At 41.0% G+C, this 17,856-nt stretch overlaps 1 pseudogene; it reads right to left on the reverse strand.

The window, feature by feature from the left end:
• The window catches only part of LOC146391243 (E3 SUMO-protein ligase KIAA1586-like), a 30,561-nt pseudogene that overhangs the window by 2,015 nt on the left and 10,690 nt on the right, over nt 1-17,856 (reverse strand).

A 17,856-nucleotide genomic window follows, 5' to 3' on the forward strand; every position in this document is an offset into this window, starting at 1 on the left:
TCTCGGTGGGACGAATTAGGAAGCGTGCTTGTGAAGGGCGCTCTGAAAAGCGGCAGCGCAGCCAAACGATTATAACAGATGTGCAAATGAGAGTACCGGTACGCTAAAAGCACGTTCTGGGCGCATGGAGAGGTGGCGGTACTCTCAAGAGCTATATTTAGAAGTGGCGGTACTGAGTACCGGCGCGTACCGGCCCACTTAAAGCACTGATTACAGCCTTTTGGTTTGAAGCCTTTTGATGTATGCCATTAAAAGCCTTCTCCCCTTGGTTTTCTGTGCTTTGTCACTTTGTCCAAACAAGAACTTTCTGCCATTTAGCTTTGCAGTGAACAGCAGAGCTGGGTAGATTGATCCAAATATTGATAGTACCGATACCAATGCTGGTATCGGTATTGAGTCGATACTACCGTGATAGGCTCAATACTTTGTTTCTAACCTCAAAATTTGGTATGTAGCCCACTAAATTGTGTTAAATCTTTTAAAAAAAGAGTTTCAAAACCCATAAAAAGCTGAAAAGTCTGCTTTGTTGTGTTAAATTATTATCGTGGAAAGTAAGCTGCATTAATCATTGGAAAATAACAGAATCGGTATTGGTATCAGCAATACTGTCCCTGTACTTAGTTGTTATCAGATTGCTAATAAAAACTTGCAGTGTCCCACAGCACTAGTGAACAGTGGATCAGATTGGTACCAAAGGAAAACTCAGAGATGACAGCAGCTTTGACAGTTGGTATTTTTGTTAAAGGTGTTTTTTCAACCTTTAAAAATGTCACTATTTTCCTACCCTTTAGGACTAAAATCAGCTCATTATCTTAAATATGATAGTTGGAATAATTGTGTTTATGACTTGGAAAAACTGATGACATTTTCACATATACCACTGGCTGAAATGTATCCCCAAACCATTCATCATGGGGTGATGAATGGTTCCTGCCTGTCAAACTGTGTTATCATTGGTATATTTTGTAGATACAATTAAATAGATGGGAGCGAATAATATGGTTTTGCATCAGACTGCTAATAACGTTCTTTGTCAAATTGCTTCTTTGCTAAGCTAACCCTGTTGTTGTCCCTTAAGTATAGCTTTTTTATGCCTGTATGATTCATAGATCAGTGTTAGGTGGTTTATAAAAAAAAAAATCCTCAAAAAAAAAAAAAGCTATGAGAACTGGACTGAAAATTAATAGTAAAAGGTTTCTTTTTAACAGCACATCATAAAACATTACTGTTAATTCAAGCAAGGTCTGAAAAATAGAGGTTGTCCCAGAACAAACCAGAAAGAGGAAAGACAATTTAATGTGATGACAGCTGGTGTGACATATGAAAGTTGTACATATACACTGTCTCTGTTCAGCAAGCTGAGCTGGAGAATGGAGCTCTGCAGGACTAATTTAGAGCCCAGTTGGATCCCTCGACAGCATTTCCTCTTAGTACCGCACACGTGATAAGTTCAGGGGAAAGCCGTGCAATCTTCTGACTGAGCAAACATGAAGCGATTATATCTGTTTAATGTGTAAGAGAACTGTATGCACAGAATATCCTCATGAGAAGATCCTCTGTGATTTAAAATGTATGAGTGTGTATTTGTGGGCAAAAAACACAATTGCAGTATTTCAGCACCGGCGTCTTCTAATGTATTGGATTTGCCAAAGAATCCCCAGTGATCAAGTCCAATTCAGCAGCACTGCCCTAATAAGCTCTGCACATCAAGGCTTTTTCCCCCCCCCTCTTCGCTTTGCTCCCGTACTCTTTTCCTTCCTCCTGCCTTTCCTTTTCACTGCCACCCATTAGCCAACCTAGCCCACACAATAGCACCCAATCACAACTGGCAATTTAAATTAGCTCTATTTTCTCTGTCTCTTGCGCTTCAAAACACCTCCCAACAGAATGGACCCTGTGCTTCGGCGGCACCTAGATTATTGGATCCCATTTATCTACGCGCACGGATTTGTGTGTATGTGTGCGTCTGTGTGTGTGTGTGTCATTTTCCCTGAATGCTACTCTGAGAATAAGAAAAGGGGAACAAAGAAAGAGGAGCCCAGCAATGACAGGGCCACACTCATTAGGCTTTCTAAAGCTATTATAGCAGAATTCCAGCGCTATTCTGTCTAGAGCAATTAGTTTTTGCATATTCACTGCGTGCGTCGCTGATGACGGCGGTGTGCTTATACATGAAGACAGAGTGAATTAGACAGCCTGTCAGTTAGAGAATCCCTCGCCACCTCTTTCATTGCTCATTCCTTTTGAGTTGCTGGCTGGGGAAATGGGTTAAAACACACACACATGCACGCACACACACACACACAGAAACCTAATTAACAGACAAGTGCCATGTGGACGCTTTACAAAAAATATATTTTTTTAAAATGTTAAATGTGAAAGCATCGTGTGAGTATTTATGCGTGTTGTGCCAGCATTTGGAATTAGCTGTCACGCATGCAACTTGGGTCCGTGTCCCAGCATGCATTTGGATTGTGTGATGTAGGTACCCTGGCAGCGAAGCGATGCAATAAACGCATTAGTCTTAACAAGCTGCCCGCACAGGGAAGGAGAGAAAAACAGCTTCAGTAATAAAACAAGTCGCACTGAGGCTCCAGCGTGTGTGCGTTAATGTTCACGCGCATTTTCTGTATCTTATATTCAAACTATCTGCTTCTGTTGTTTACACATATACACATACAGTCGCACAACCTCACAAGGTCTTTCTTAAGAGAAAGCCCAGCAGACAGCTGGGAGCCTTAGACCTCACTGTGACTGATTGTGAGTGTATACGACTCTGAAGGCAGTGACGCCTCTAACCCAGGGACAAATAAATCACCACGGTGAAGAGAAAAGAGAAGCAGGGGAATAAGATAAAGAAGTCTTGCTGTGAAGAGCAAGACGGCTCCGTGTGCCAAAGAAATCAATTAGAGTAATGCGCAAAACACATTAAAAGGTTCCTCAAAGTAAAAAAACAACAACTCTGCATGCAGTAACAGGGTTCTTTAATTCATATGTCAGTACATGCTGCATTTACTGTACCTACACATGCAGATCAGAAGGATGAGGGATGAAGAAAAGTCTGCATTATCTTGTGTGATCCTGATCAGAAATGCTGATGCGCACAATGAAAATTCAAATACAGAGTGCATAATACAGTACACCTATGCTACAACACGTATACGTTTGTACACGTTAAGACAGAAAATCAGCTCACGGATGTGGTTTCGATTATTTCATGGCTGTAACACACAGTCACGGTTAGAGGAAATCAATCAATCAATCAATTTTATTTATATAGCACTTTTAAAAACAACAACTGTTGACCAAAGTACTGTACAATAAAATAATCAGATATTATTTAAAAGGAAAGTAAAATAAAAGATAAGAAAATAATAAGAATAAAATAATGACAGACTCATAGAGAATTAAAAGCCAAAGAGTAAAAATGGGTCTTTAAACGAGTTTTAAAAGTATCCAGTGTTGGAGAGGTCCTGATATGTAAAGGCAGTTTATTGCACAGTTTCGGAGCAGTCGCAGCAAAAGCCCGATCTCCTCTGTGTTTTAATCTAGACCTAGGGACAACTAGAAGCATTTGGTCTGCAGACCTCAAAGATCTCGCCAGAGTATACCAATTTAAAAGATCAGAAAGATATATAGGAGCTAGTCCACGCAGTGTTTTAAAAACAAGCGTCAAGACAAGCGTCAAGACCTTAAAATTCGAAAACTTACTGGCAGCCAGTGTAGCGAGGCAAGTATAGGGGATATATGTGCTCTCGCTCCCGCTTGCCAGTCAGAAGCCTTGCCGCAGCATTTTGAACCAGATGTAGTCGGCCAATAGATGACGAAGTAACACCAGAATAGAGACTGTTGCAGAAGTTGAAGCGAGAAGGTTTGTTGGCCCACTCATCCACCTCTACCTTGTCTCAGTGTTGTCTTTGGATCGAGCAGGGAATATCTACGTAAAAGCAGTTACATGGTCTACCTTCATCATCACCTAGATGCTTGTTACGTTTGTTTCTGGGATGGTGGTGTGAAACATGAAAGTTTGGCATCACCCAACAGAATCAAGGAGCTTAAAGACTGGCTTGTAGGAACAAAACTAACAGATATTAGCTTCTTGTTGTCTTTAGCATGACTTGAAATTAGCAATTGAGCTCATAAACTCATTTTGAAAGTGTTTTGCTATAAAGACATATGTGGGGAAATCTTTCTCTGTGACCTCAAAAAAGTCTTTTTGCTCCTAGCTCATCATTAAAGTGAATAAATGTAAAGCATTTCTGAGATGGCTTCATTTTTCAGCTTTGTCTATCTGATGGGTTCCATTCTGTTCAGAGTTGTAGTCAAAGCCATCACGAGATGGCTCATTTCCTTTTAAACATTGTTTTTAGCTAGCCAGAATTAGCACCATATTTAAGAAATGATGCTAGCTAGAATTGGATGATAATTCTGGCTAGCAGCATTACCTGGGTTTTAAATGCACCTTAGAACACACATGCATCAACACTACATATGAGCGGGCGGAGGGAGGTTTGGAGTCTTCACACACCCCTGTTCTCTGTTGCCCATTAGGCGAGGGGGCTGGGAGGAGGAGTTGGCCGTCCGATTGGGGTCTGGAATGTGGGGCCTCCCTGCTCGGGGCGGTCTGCTTGCCTCCACCCCAGGGAAAAGGGTAACACTACCTGGGTCTGGGTGCAGTTTCCCCCTCCAGGGGCAAAGGTACCTAGACCTGGGGCTTAGAGTACATTTGGGGAGTGTGATTGTGTGTAAAGTGTCTACTTATGTCTGTCTGGGCGCTCAGGTACGCACCGGCTCACTCCCGGTGGCTGCTTGTCAGGGCCTGGCGCCTGGGGCTCGCTCGGGCCCCTTCGGGGGGTGGGGTGCCCTCAGCCTCTGGGCCTGGGGCTCGGTCCACTCTGGCACAGCTGGCTGCCGGCGGAGCTCACGAACACGTCACTGCAACCCCCTCTGGCTACTGGTCCGCGGCTGCTGGGTGACCCCTCATCTGGGGCTCTCCTCAGCTCTTTCCGGGTTGCCCCTCTGTTGGTCTTCCTTGGTCTCTTGTGCTCTGGGGGCCTCTGGATGTCTGGAGCCTGGATCTTCTGCATACCTGCTTCATGCCCTGGAGGACGGGGCTGTGGCTCCCCACACCCTCAGATCGTTACATGAAGGAACCTTTTAAACACAAGCATGCTCACGCTCACAGGTGTACACACGGGTGCTCACAGACACAAACTACACCTTTTTTGGCTCCTACCTCAAAACACACTGTGCGCTGTCGATCCTACATGCTGCACAATAATATCCAATATTTAGTATTTACTGTTTATATACACACAGATTATCGCGATGATGTTGTTTATTATATTGCTCTCTTTTTTTGCTTGTTTTCTATTTTTTCTTTCTCACCAGGTGATCCAGGTATTTGATATATATACATATATATACACACGTATATACATATACACATATACATATGAGGTGCCGTAAGGGACATTATTACTGAAACGCTCTCACGCACACTACTGAAATGCTCTCACACACACTACTGAAATTTTAGCTCTCACACACACAACTGAAACGCTCTCACACACACTACTGAAACGCTCTCACACACACACTACTGAAATTTTAGCTCTCACGCACACAACTGAAACGCTCTCACGCACACTACTGAAACTTTAGCTCTCACGCACACTACTGAAACGCTCTCACGCACACAACTGAAACGCTCTCACACACACACTACTGAAATTTTAGCTCTCACGCACACAACTGAAACGCTCTCACGCACACTACTGAAACTTTAGCTCTCACGCACACTACTGAAACTTTAGCTCTCACGCACACTACTGAAACGCTCTCACGCACACAACTGAAACGCTCTCACGCACACTACTGAAACGCTCTCACGCACACAACTGAAACGCTCTCACGCACACAACTGAAACGCTCTCACGCACACTACTGAAACGCTCTCACGCACACTACTGAAACGCTCTCACGCACACAACTGAAACGCTCTCACGCACACTACTGAAATGCTCTCACACACACTACTGAAAAACCAAGGCATTTCAGTTAAACAGGAAGGCGTTTCAGTTGAACAGGAAGGCATTTCAGTTGAACAGGAAGGCGTTTCAGTTGAACAGGAAGGCGTTTCAGTTGAACAGGAAGTTAATTCTTGACAAGGAAACTGAAGGAAAAAGTGGTAGATTTCAAACAAACCACTACACAGATGTCTACTCAGCAACCTGCTAGTTAGGGGTGGGTTTTTATAATCGATTAAAATCGATTCTGGCTTGGATAACGTGAAATCGATTCATTAAAATCCTGAATCGATTTTTTTAATATAAATTTATTTTGCCTGAAATGCCAGAATCTCAGGTGAAACCTCACAAAATTTCAACAACCACCAAACAGCTAAGACAGTAAATGAGAGCAGGTACACGGATTCTGCACAAAGACGTAAACACACAGCGCGGACCCGCGGATCAGAATCAGTGAGATGTCGCCTTTCTCCCCCGACGGCACGAAAACGGTCGGGGCTGAAAGCCGACAGCTAGCTGATTCTGATCTGTCGAGGGTCCGGCTTTGTTTTCACGCCGTTTTTGCGCCGATTCTGAAGCTGTTAGTTTTATCTCTCTCCAAACAATATTGACCGAACCAGCAGCAAAAGAAGATCCAAACTGAGCTTCACATAAACATCGTCATGAATTCCCTCTGACGTTTACTGTTTTGCTTCCACCACAATAAAATCACACTTCATGTACAGCTCTCTCTCTCTCTTTCTCCGTACTTCAAGAACAGTTTCCCGTCTAAAAATCTGTTTTCTGCATTATTCGCTTGCTTGTTACGCACAAGTCTACCGTTGTTTACAGCGCTGTCGGCCGATGTTTTTTTTTTTTTTCATTTTACATACTTCCGAAAAGAAAACCTAATTTCTGCCGTTCAATACTGAACAAATTTAAACTTTTTAAAATTATGCAAAATGCAAAACGCTTAGCCGTGTCTCTAATAAAACCGCTGGAACGTCAGAGGTAACGTTCATATGTTGATTAATGGTTTTGTTTCGTTTTTGATGTACTGCAGAATATTTTTTATAAAATCCCAGGCCAGGAAAAATCACCTTCATGTTTTTCTGTGTTTTATCTTCAGCTACTTTTACACAAAGGCATCTGCTGTGACGCTTATACCTTTGATAAAGTCTTGCGTGTGTCAGCTTCCTTTTTTTAGATACAAAAATATGTAAATGTACTGATCTGAATTATAATATTTCTGACTGTCAAAATTTCCCAGAATCAAATCGAATTGAATTGAATCAAATCGAATTCAATCGAATCGTGGAACAAATCGATTCTGGACCTTAGTGAGACAGCTGCATTACTTAACAATATATTAGCCTCAGCATAAGTCAAAATTTAGAATAGCAGGAGACGGGCATTATCCTGGTTATTTTTTTGGCATATGTGCTTTTTGTCTTTTTTAGCAAAGAAAAAAATATCTTAAAATCATCAATAAAACCAGGGAGAGAAGGCTTAGCGTTCCTCCATTTAGCACAATGGAAATGATATTTACTCAAAAGTATGATGATGTTAATAATGTCTGGGACACCCAATGCTAGATGATCCATATAAAAAAAATTATGATGTAATTCAAATACTGGCACATCATTAATATTTAGGGAAATCCAATTTTTTAAGTTGCACCAAATACATTGTGTGATAGGGCATAGGAAAAAAAAGATGTTCTAGGGTTTCATTTTCATCAGTACAAAAAGAACACTGATCCACCTCAAAGCCAAATCTCTTGTTTTTTTAGAAATTCTGCCACAGGATTAATTTTGTTTAAAGTGTGTTTCTTTAACTTTAGGTAGAATAGGCTATTTCATAAATTTTTAGTATGCTTTATCCAGTGTATATGAAATAACTAAATTAGAACCATGCAATGTAACCATTCTGTTGTAACTATGAAATATTTTGTCTTTGAAGAAACTACTAACAAATTTCTTATTGCATTTTTATCAAACAGCTGACATTGCCCTAGCAATAAATTTGGGAGCACTGATGAGAAATTATTGTATATCATAAAAATTTTAATCAAATGAAGCAGAGGCAGTGGGACCAGTTCACAAAAATTTGTTATATTCACTTTGAGAACAGTTTAGACAATATTTTTCTGAAAAGTCTGTGTAACTTAGAATGACACCATTATCATCCAACAAATCTGTTATGAATATAATCTTTTTGTTCAAACCAGTCACTCTCGAAAATTGATTTTTGATTAAGTGTTATTACCCTATTATTCCATAAGGTTGAATTATGGGGAGAGGTTGTGGGTAAATCTCATTTTCCCAAAAATGCAAAGTCTGTTTTGGAAAGTTTGATATCTTTATGGGGATTTTATTTACCGCAAAATCACATTTCAAAATAAAGTCTAATCCTGTATACTATTTTATTAAACAAGGATCAGCCGTCCCCAACCCCCAGGTCCTGGACCAGTACCGGTCTGTGAGTCGTTTGGTACCGGGTCGCAAGAGTTGAGGCTTGAGTTTGAAATTTATGGTTTTCATGGTATTTATCGTTTTTTTATTTTTATATCGTTTACGTGGCGCAAAAAAGGTTGGGGACTGCTATACTAGCAGGTTGCTGAGTAGACATCCTTGTAGTGTTTTGAAATATACCACTTTTTCCATCAGTTTCCTTGTCAGGAAACAACTTCCTGTTCAGCGGAAATGCCTCTGGTTTCAGTGGAGTGTGTGAGAGCGTTTCAGTTGTGTGTGTGAGAGCTAAAATTTCAGTAGTGTGTGTGAGAGCGTTTCAGTAGTGTGTGAGAGAGCTAAAATTTCAGTAGTGTGCGTGAGAGCTAAAGTTTCAGTAGTGTGCGTGAGAGCTAAAATTTCAGTAGTGTGTGTGAGAGCGTTTCAGTAGTGTGTGTGAGAGCGTTTCAGTAGTGTGTGTGAGAGCGTTTCAGTAGTGTGTGTGAGAGCGTTTCAGTTGTGTGTGTGAGAGCTAAAATTTCAGTAGTGTGTGTGAGAGCGTTTCAGTAGTGTGTGTGAGAGCGTTTCAGTAGTGTGTGTGAGAGCGTTTCAGTAGTGTGTGTGAGAGCGTTTCAGTAGTGTGTGTGAGAGCGTTTCAGTTGTGTGTGTGAGAGCTAAAATTTCAGTAGTGTGCGTGAGAGCGTTTCAGTAGTGTGCGTGAGAGCTAAAATTTCAGTAGTGTGTGTGAGAGCGTTTCAGTAGTGTGCGTGAGAGCGTTTCAGTAGTGTGCGTGAGAGCTAAAATTTCAGTAGTGTGTGTGAGAGCGTTTCAGTAGTGTGCGTGAGAGCGTTTCAGTAGTGTGCGTGAGAGCTAAAATTTCAGTAGTGTGCGTGAGAGCGTTTCAGTAGTGTGCGTGAGAGCGTTTCAGTAGTGTGCGTGAGAGCTAAAATTTCAGTAGTGTGTGTGAGAGCGTTTCAGTTGTGTGTGTGAGAGCTAAAATTTCAGTAGTGTGCGTGAGAGCGTTTCAGTAATAATGTCCCTTACGGCACCTCATATATACACACGTATATACATATACACATATACACACGTATATACATATACACATATACACACGTATATACATATACACATATACACACGTATATACATATACACATATACACACGTATATACATATATACATATACACATATACACATACATATATACACATATACACACACATATACATATACATATACATATACACATATACATATACACATATACATATACACATATACATATACTAGGGGTGCAACGATACACAAAATTCACGGTTCGGTTCGGTTCGATACTTTGGTGTCACGGTTCGATATTTTTTCGATACAAAAAAAAATGTTCATGCCTTTTTAATTTGTCATTTATTAAAATTATAATTATATATTTTAACTCAAAAGTACAGTTTTTAAATTTAACCCTAACCCTAACCCTTGTGCGTGTTTTTTATTTTGACAGCGAATGCGCACCTGCGGACCACTTATGTGCACCCCTGGTTATATAGCTCATCACATCGCAGCCACAGAAATTATTTTGTCAATGAAACCATAAAGCTGCACTTTCTTTTTGCCTCATAGTCTGATTTGTCATAACTTTTCCGTTTTGTGGTAAGCTTTTCTTTGGCTGTCACTTCTTCACCCTGACCTGTCTTATTTGGCTCAGCAGAACTAAAATATATATCCTGCTGCTTTTACACACGGACTCACATAAGCTCAGCGATTCTCTGCGCGATCAACCTCTCACATGTTTAAGCTTGCTGCGGGAGATTTCACTTGTCATGTTTGCATAGTAAGCTAACGATTGATAAGACGATGTCAGAGGAATTGGTGCGCAAATTATCATCACTCACCAATCAGTACTGTCGCTCTCTACACACAGTTCGCGCGATTGCAAAGTGAAAGCAAAAAACAAGCGCAAATTCAAACGCGATTTCAATATGTCATATATTGACAGTGGCTCACCGATGCCAATGACATAATTACCCAGCTACATTTCCGAAAGAATGTAAAAGCATTGACATATATTTTTCCTTCCTACGATAGCCCGACGGGCAGGGCAGAGATAGATTTTGGTAACCCGACTGGAAAAATCGCTAGCCCCGGGACGTCGGGCTAGCGATATTGCGAGCCCTGTATCTGATTGAGGAATCACTCATCTTTGGAAAAGAGAGTTTATTACAGAGAAATGGCTCTTTCCAAACTAAAAGCTATACTATACGCTTCTTCTGGGCTATATTCTAAGCAGCATATTAAACACATCAAGTCCCCATAAGGAGAATCATGTGCTAACGGCTGTCTAAATGACTCGGGTAAAGTTTGTAGCATGCTGCTTGTTGTTTTTGTCTGCTTCCACTTGTCTTTGCACTAGGATGATGTCGGCGTAAATGTGCAGTCATATTCGTTGTGTTCCCACTAGTGCTGTCAGCGTTAATCTCGTTGAAATGACGTTAACGCCACAACACGGCAAATCTCCGTTAACGAGCTACCGCGGATAGCCCCGTGTGTGGGTCTGGACGGCTAACTGAGCTAACTGCGCTAACACACTAGTTCCCACCCATGTAATTGAGCATTGCGTGGCACATCCAACATACTGTTTTACTTTTGTCCATGACGTGCTTACCTTCAGGGTCATACGTCACATGAAAACCAAAATAGTTCCAAAGGCCACATCTGAATGACGGTGGGGGAGGTTCAATTTGCCATGTTGCAAGGAGAGCTTAACTTCTGTCTCGCTAGCTTGCCCTGCGCTCAGTGAATCTGCGTTCGACTACTCCGCCTAGGCTGCACTGTAGTGATGTTCGATTCGTGAACGAATCGTTCAATACTCGAGAATCACTTTACTGACTCGTGAATCATGATTCACAAGCCCAACTGACTCACTGACTCATCCCTGTTGCTGTTAGCAAACTAATTCCATTAGTAGAAATATATCTAGCTTATAATTAAAATTGTGGGGGGAAAAAACAACAGCCAGTTTCGTAACAAAAGCATTTCTGCCCTGAACTGGAAGAAAAAACCCTGAGTAGAAGCTCACATCCAGAAAATAGCTCCTCGGTTCAGAGTAGCATCGCGCTGCTAACATGCTAACAACACATCTGAGCTACTCACCCCCTCCCTTCCTGTGCTGAATCGTAAGCATAAGCGAATCACTCAGGACTCGCTCACCCCCTCCCTCCTGTGCTGAATCATAGAGCGAACGAATCACTCACTCACTCACTAACCCCCTCCCTCCTGTGCTGAATCAAAGAGCGAACGAATCACTCAGGACTCGCTCACCCCCTCCCTCCTGTGCTGAATCATTGCGCGAGCGAACGAATCACTCACTCACTCACCCCCTCCCTCCTGTGCTGAATCATAGAGCGAGCGAACGAATCACTCACTCACCCCCTCCCTCCTGACTCACAGCTTCTTCTTCTTCTTGGTTGGCAACCAATGTTAAGGCGCATTACCGCCACCTGGCTCACAGCGCAGTGGACATTTAGATGAGAAAATATATATTTGACACACTTAAGGAAAATACTAATAAAATACAAATAAACAAAATAAATGTTTATTAAGCAATTTTGATAGGAAATTGCTTAATTTTAGAAATGTTTTTGCTCTTTTTTTTCTCTATAAAATAGTTGTTGTTGTTGTTGTTGTTGTTTTTTTAATCATTCATCTTAGCAGTGGGATTTACATGAAAAGGGAAACAAATTAAGTTTGAGTGAAAATGTAAAATTTTTGCACTCTCTGGTCAACTGACTCAGTGAATCAAATGACTCAAAAAACCCGATTCACTTTGGTGAGTGACTCATTAACACTCGATTCAGTAAAAAGAATCAAATTTACCATCACTACTGCACTGTCAAGCGCAGATCCACTGAGCGCTCAACACAGACAGCATCGTCAGAAGGAAAGTTGATAAAATAAATTAAAAATTTTGTATTGTTCGATACATATGCGTACTGGACCGAAAGCACTGTATCGAACGGTTCAATATCGATACGAGTATCGTTGCACCCCTATATATATATATATATATGTTTTTTTGTTTGTTTGTTTTGTTTGTTTTTGTTTTGTTTTGTGCCCCTTAGCACTATTCCTCTTCCCCGCTGTTTTTCTTTCCCTACCTCTCTTTCTTTGCCCCAGTCATGTCTATCCCGTGTGTAGCAAGTGAAAATAAAATAAAATAAACAATAAAAACAAAGGTCAATGAAATGGACCAATACGGCAAGGCCAGGATGGTCCATTTGGTAAAGTAAATCCATTGGGCATCTTTGTTGGCCTTTAGACAATTATTCTGATGGCAAAAGAAGCAAACGGGACAGGCGACAAAAAAACTTTTTAAAAAAAGAATAAAGTTGGTCATACCAAATACTGACTTTTAAGCTGGTTAGAACTATACAAACTGAGCTTTTGCCTTGTTGCATGGTTGCACGTTTCAACAAATTGCTGCTCTTGGTTCCCTTTATCCTAAGGAAAAATATTAAAAAGAGATGCAGGGTTATTGAAGACTTTTGCGCAGACTGTAAAACTTAATTTGCCCTGATACAAATGAATATTTATTGATGTTCTGATTTAATCTGAATTATGGAAGCCAATGAAGTATTTTTAATCAAACGTCATATAAATTAACTTGTCAGTCATCACAGTTTGTTGTTTTCATGTTTTTATTACTCATTTAAGTCAAGCAAATCACAGTTTTGTTTTTAGAATTATGAAACCAAGTCCAACTTTTTCTTTATGGTTCAAATACTTTAAGTTAAAAACTGAACTTTTATAGCCCTTTAGATACACTCTCTGACCTTCCACCCGTTCCTCTGTACCACCTCCTCCACTCTTGCCTATTTTTTACAAACTCTTGTCTCCCTCCCACTCACTTTTTCATTCTGTCTGCTTTTCCATCTCATTTGGTCAGTCAATCAATAATGCTGGAATAATTTGTCTCCATTTCCCACAGCCTATTCACATGTCAAAGAAATGGGCTTCGCTCTGATATATGCCAGCGAAAATAATCCAGTCCTCCCACTCACCCGCCACCAATTAGCTCATAAAGTGACTGCAGCTAGGCTAATTAGTCACTGTTACCTTACAGTTGTGTTTTCAAAACCTGAGCGTTTTCTAGGAGCGAATCTAACCGTTCATGCTTTGCCCCAGTCTCCTGGTTTTGTGCTGGTTTTCCCGACATGTTTGTATTGTCCGGTACGACTAATGAGCCTGCTGATGGCTAATTATGTTTGTGTTTATTTGGAGACGGGACCAGTGTTGTCCTTCATCAAATACCCCCCCTTACTCCCTCGCACCCCTCCTCCCCTTTTTGCTCTTGCACACATCCAAACAAGAGCTATTGTTTTTACTCAAAGCGCCTATCTTTTTCTTAACTTTGTGATGTCTGGGTTGATTAAGCAGCGCGGCGAGCAGCTGGGGAGCGGCAGCGTTCGGGAGTGATAAAATGCCTTCAGGTGGAACTCTTTCAACACCTGCCATCTCCGCTCTGCTCAGCAGTCGCAGGCCAGGCCGGGCAGATAGAGGAACAGCAAGCACAGCAGTGCAGTGCAACAGCACTTCTGCCGTCTGGTGCGCCCGGGACAGCTGAGTGCCAAGGACGGGTCAAGTGTGTGTCTGTGTGCTTATGTGTGAAGGCATATGAATCTCTACAGAGGAGGTAAAGCAAGGCAGAAGTGCACATACATCGATCGAGTGGAAACTTTTGCAAAGCAGATATTTTTGCACGTTCTCTTTTCAGCAGGCCTCCACTTCAGTCTGAATCACGATTTAGATTTAGTTTTTTTGAGCCCCTGGACGACACTGTTAGCTCCCATTTCCCAGCATCCTCCTCCTTCACTGCTCGCTTCCCTTCAGTGGCTCCGTTTCGAGAGCAAGTCATTTCCTGCCATCTTTGCCAAGGCTCCTTCTATGACAGCCTTCTCTAACTCCCCCCACCCCTTTCTTCAATAACCGACGGTCTCTTTCTCGCCAGTAGACACTAACAGCTGCATATATATGGATCCAAATGAGGCTGGGCGAGCTTTTTGTGGCTCTTTATGATATATTAATATTTATGCCTCTGCCAGCCAAGATAACGACAGCGTTTGAATTTAGCGCCCGCAATTAACAAGTTCCAGCTGCCTCTCTCTCAGGTTGGTGTGGCTGGTTTGTGCATACGTGAGCACAACCGTGTGTGCACCTCTGTGTGTGTGTGCGCGCCGAAGTGCTCAAATGAGAGGGCACGAAGACGGGAAGTTAAATGCTCCATTTAAATGTTGTGTCACGAACTAAAGGGCAGATCAAATCAATCTTGTTGAAACACAATTAGGATATTCCCGCTACAAACATGATGCTACTTCTCGCACTCTCAACGGAGATAATAACTGTGAACAAAGCAGATAAGAACTTCATGATAGTCTTATAATATGATGTTATTAGAAAGCAGCAGACTGGTGATTGGACTGAGCTCAATGCGTTTTTAATCATCATTCATATTAGGAATTCATTGCCCTGGCAATTTCCCATATTCCAGTTCTCGTTTTTCCATTATGCTCAGCAAATACAAGCTGAAATCTGAGTATATAGAAAAATGAAATGAAATATAGGTGATTTATATGAATATATGCCACTATCAGGACCGAGGAGTCTACCACCCTGCTGGATTTCCGTGTGTGTGTGTGTGTGTGTGTGTGTCATTCGCTTGGTGACATCTACAGAGAGTTGAATAGTCCTGCTCATTCCTGCCAGACATGTTGGGGGAGAGAGGAGGGGACAAAAAGGACAATGCGTGACAGCATCCATGAGTCACCAACACATATCTACTCAGCAGCAGCTTGGAGCACAGCAGACATGAACGATGACAGCGGTGGCGGAGACCCAGTGAGGTGGAGAAATATGCTTACACTACTCTGTGCGTGCACGCTTAAAAGGAATAAAAATGATTAAGCTCCTTCTATTATTCCACAATTCCATACTTCATAGTTATTCCATGCGGTAATATAAACTCATCTTCGTATTACTCTGTGCTGATGAATAATGCAATACTGGAACTTTGCAAAGCGCCAATTAATGCAAGCAAAGACAACAAAATGTTTGATCAAAAATGCTTTTATTTTATTTTTTTGTTTATTTATTTATTTTGGTTTTCCTGGAACTGTTTCCACCGACATCAACAATTAGTATGATTTGTTTTCTGGCTGAGAGCAGCTCCTCTGTTCTCTTGTGCAATGCATTAATGAAGAATACTATCCATTTAACAGCGCGAAAGGACACACACACACAATGTTGTAGTCATTACACGCCGTTGGGAGTACACTTTCTTGTCTTTTGTTTCCAGTGTGACCACACTAAATACTGAAAACCTCCTTAGAATTAGTGTGTAAGATCTATTTGGGACACAACATATCCACTGGTTGCCTGGTAACTGGTCCTAGGGAAGAAATGGTTGAGCTGATAACATCTAATACTGTGAGATGAGATTTGTTTTTGTAAAGATATGTGTATTATGCTATTTTTATTATGTTTTACAAGGACTTGTTTATTGGTGTTGCAATTGTTTTTAGATATTAAAATGCCTGAGTTTGTTTAAAAGGTACAGTGAGTAAAATGTCACCATTAGATGTCAGTAGAGTGCAGACTGCAGTCAAATGAGTTCTGTTTTCTTACCTCTCCTAATTCAAATGCATAATCGGAGCTACGTGACCGCTCTTCATTTGTAGTGAGTGTAGGCTGTCAGTCTGCTGTTTACCTCAGCTGCCAATACTGCATGTGCCCCCCATGTATTTGCTTTGGAGGAGGCTGTAAAACTTTGTGATGAGTCGATGAGTCAGTGGAGCTCACTTCTGTTCATTATCAGTGATACTGAGGTGAGTTCTTGAGGATATCCTGAACGTTCCTGTTGGTAAGCGCTCTGTTTTTGTTGCTGTTAGCCGCTGTTAGCCGCTGTTAGCAGCCGTTAGCCGCGGTTAGCTGCTGTTAGCCAGCATTAGTGACGGTTTATCTGAAAGGAAAGTCTGAGTCTAACAATGTTGGACACTTAGTGAATAAGCTCTTGTATGATATGAGGATACATTCAAACTATTTGTCAGAGGTAAAGTGAGATTTTTAGGATACTTCAGCCTGACATTAGCTGGTATGATGTTGACTGATAAACAGCTATTGATGTTGTTTAGCCAGATCGTTGTCCAGAGACAGGAGGGTCGCATGTCTAATCTGCTGACAATAAGTAGTTACAACCATATCAGGAATAATAGACATGTTTATGCATGTTTTTGTATAGCACTGGTGCAGAGGAGGAAAGACATAATGAGAAAAAGATGATGAAAATAGCCATAAATCGTTTTAAAGAGTTATTTGTGATTTTTAAATTAAAAGTAAAGATTTTATATGTATGTGGTGGGTCTGTAGCCACATCTATAAAACCCCATCGAAGAATGCCAATGTCCATTTTAGCCACTGTATTGAAATGGTGGGACTTGCACAAACTGTGCCCACTCCTATGTATTTTAATGGATTAATTCTAAATTTATGAGAACACATCAGTTTGTTGGAAGATATAATTACACACCATCAGTGGATCTTTTTAAGTACAACATTCCTTTTTTCTATTAAATAATCTTTAAAACGTAGTCACTGTACCTTGAGAAAATTATAAGATTGTCAATCTCTGTCCGTGCAGGTCTTGGTCATTGAGATTGGCTGGAGTGCTTCACTATACTAATTCTGAAGTGATCCATCTCTGGTGCTGTTGTTTTCAACAGACATTAAAGTACACATATTTTATTAATGAAGCTGTCTTTTTACTTCTAGTATTCCACGGTACATTCAAGGTCTCACTTCGTCACATTTTGAGGCTTGCTTTAACCCTGCTTAATGTTACATTTCAGCACACAAGGTACCTGTAACCCTATCATATTTGATACATGAGTTTTTGTGAGTGTTTTGCGACCTCAACATCATCAGTGTCATTTCCCACCCCCTGGAAATCTGCAGTTTTTAAATTGCACGATAAATTTAAAGCAATAAATTGCAAAACAATGCCACATCTGGAAAATATGATACAAATTAAACTCATATTGCTTTAATGTTTTTATCAGTGTTGTTTTCATAGCACTGCTGTTTTTGATTTTACTTTCTATTGGTCTGATTTTCCAGGACTAGGAGAAGAAAGAGAATAGTGGAGGAGCTTGAATCCAGCCCATTGTGTGGTTGGTCTTCTTCCTCTTTTGTTTGCTTTAGCCAAGGCTCCCATCTCTTTTTGGTTCTGTTTGTCCTTTAGGAGTATCTGTATTTCCATTATTAAAAGCTTTTTGAACAGCAGCAGCATTGTAGCATGCTGGATTTCTCTGAGCCATAAATTTAGAGACCATTATGGTACCAAACCATAAC

This window comes from Perissodus microlepis, chromosome 3 (assembly GCF_051167445.1).
Source record: "Perissodus microlepis isolate ML-2025 ecotype Zambia chromosome 3, ASM5116744v1, whole genome shotgun sequence".
NCBI classification, from domain to species: Eukaryota; Metazoa; Chordata; class Actinopteri; order Cichliformes; family Cichlidae; genus Perissodus; species Perissodus microlepis.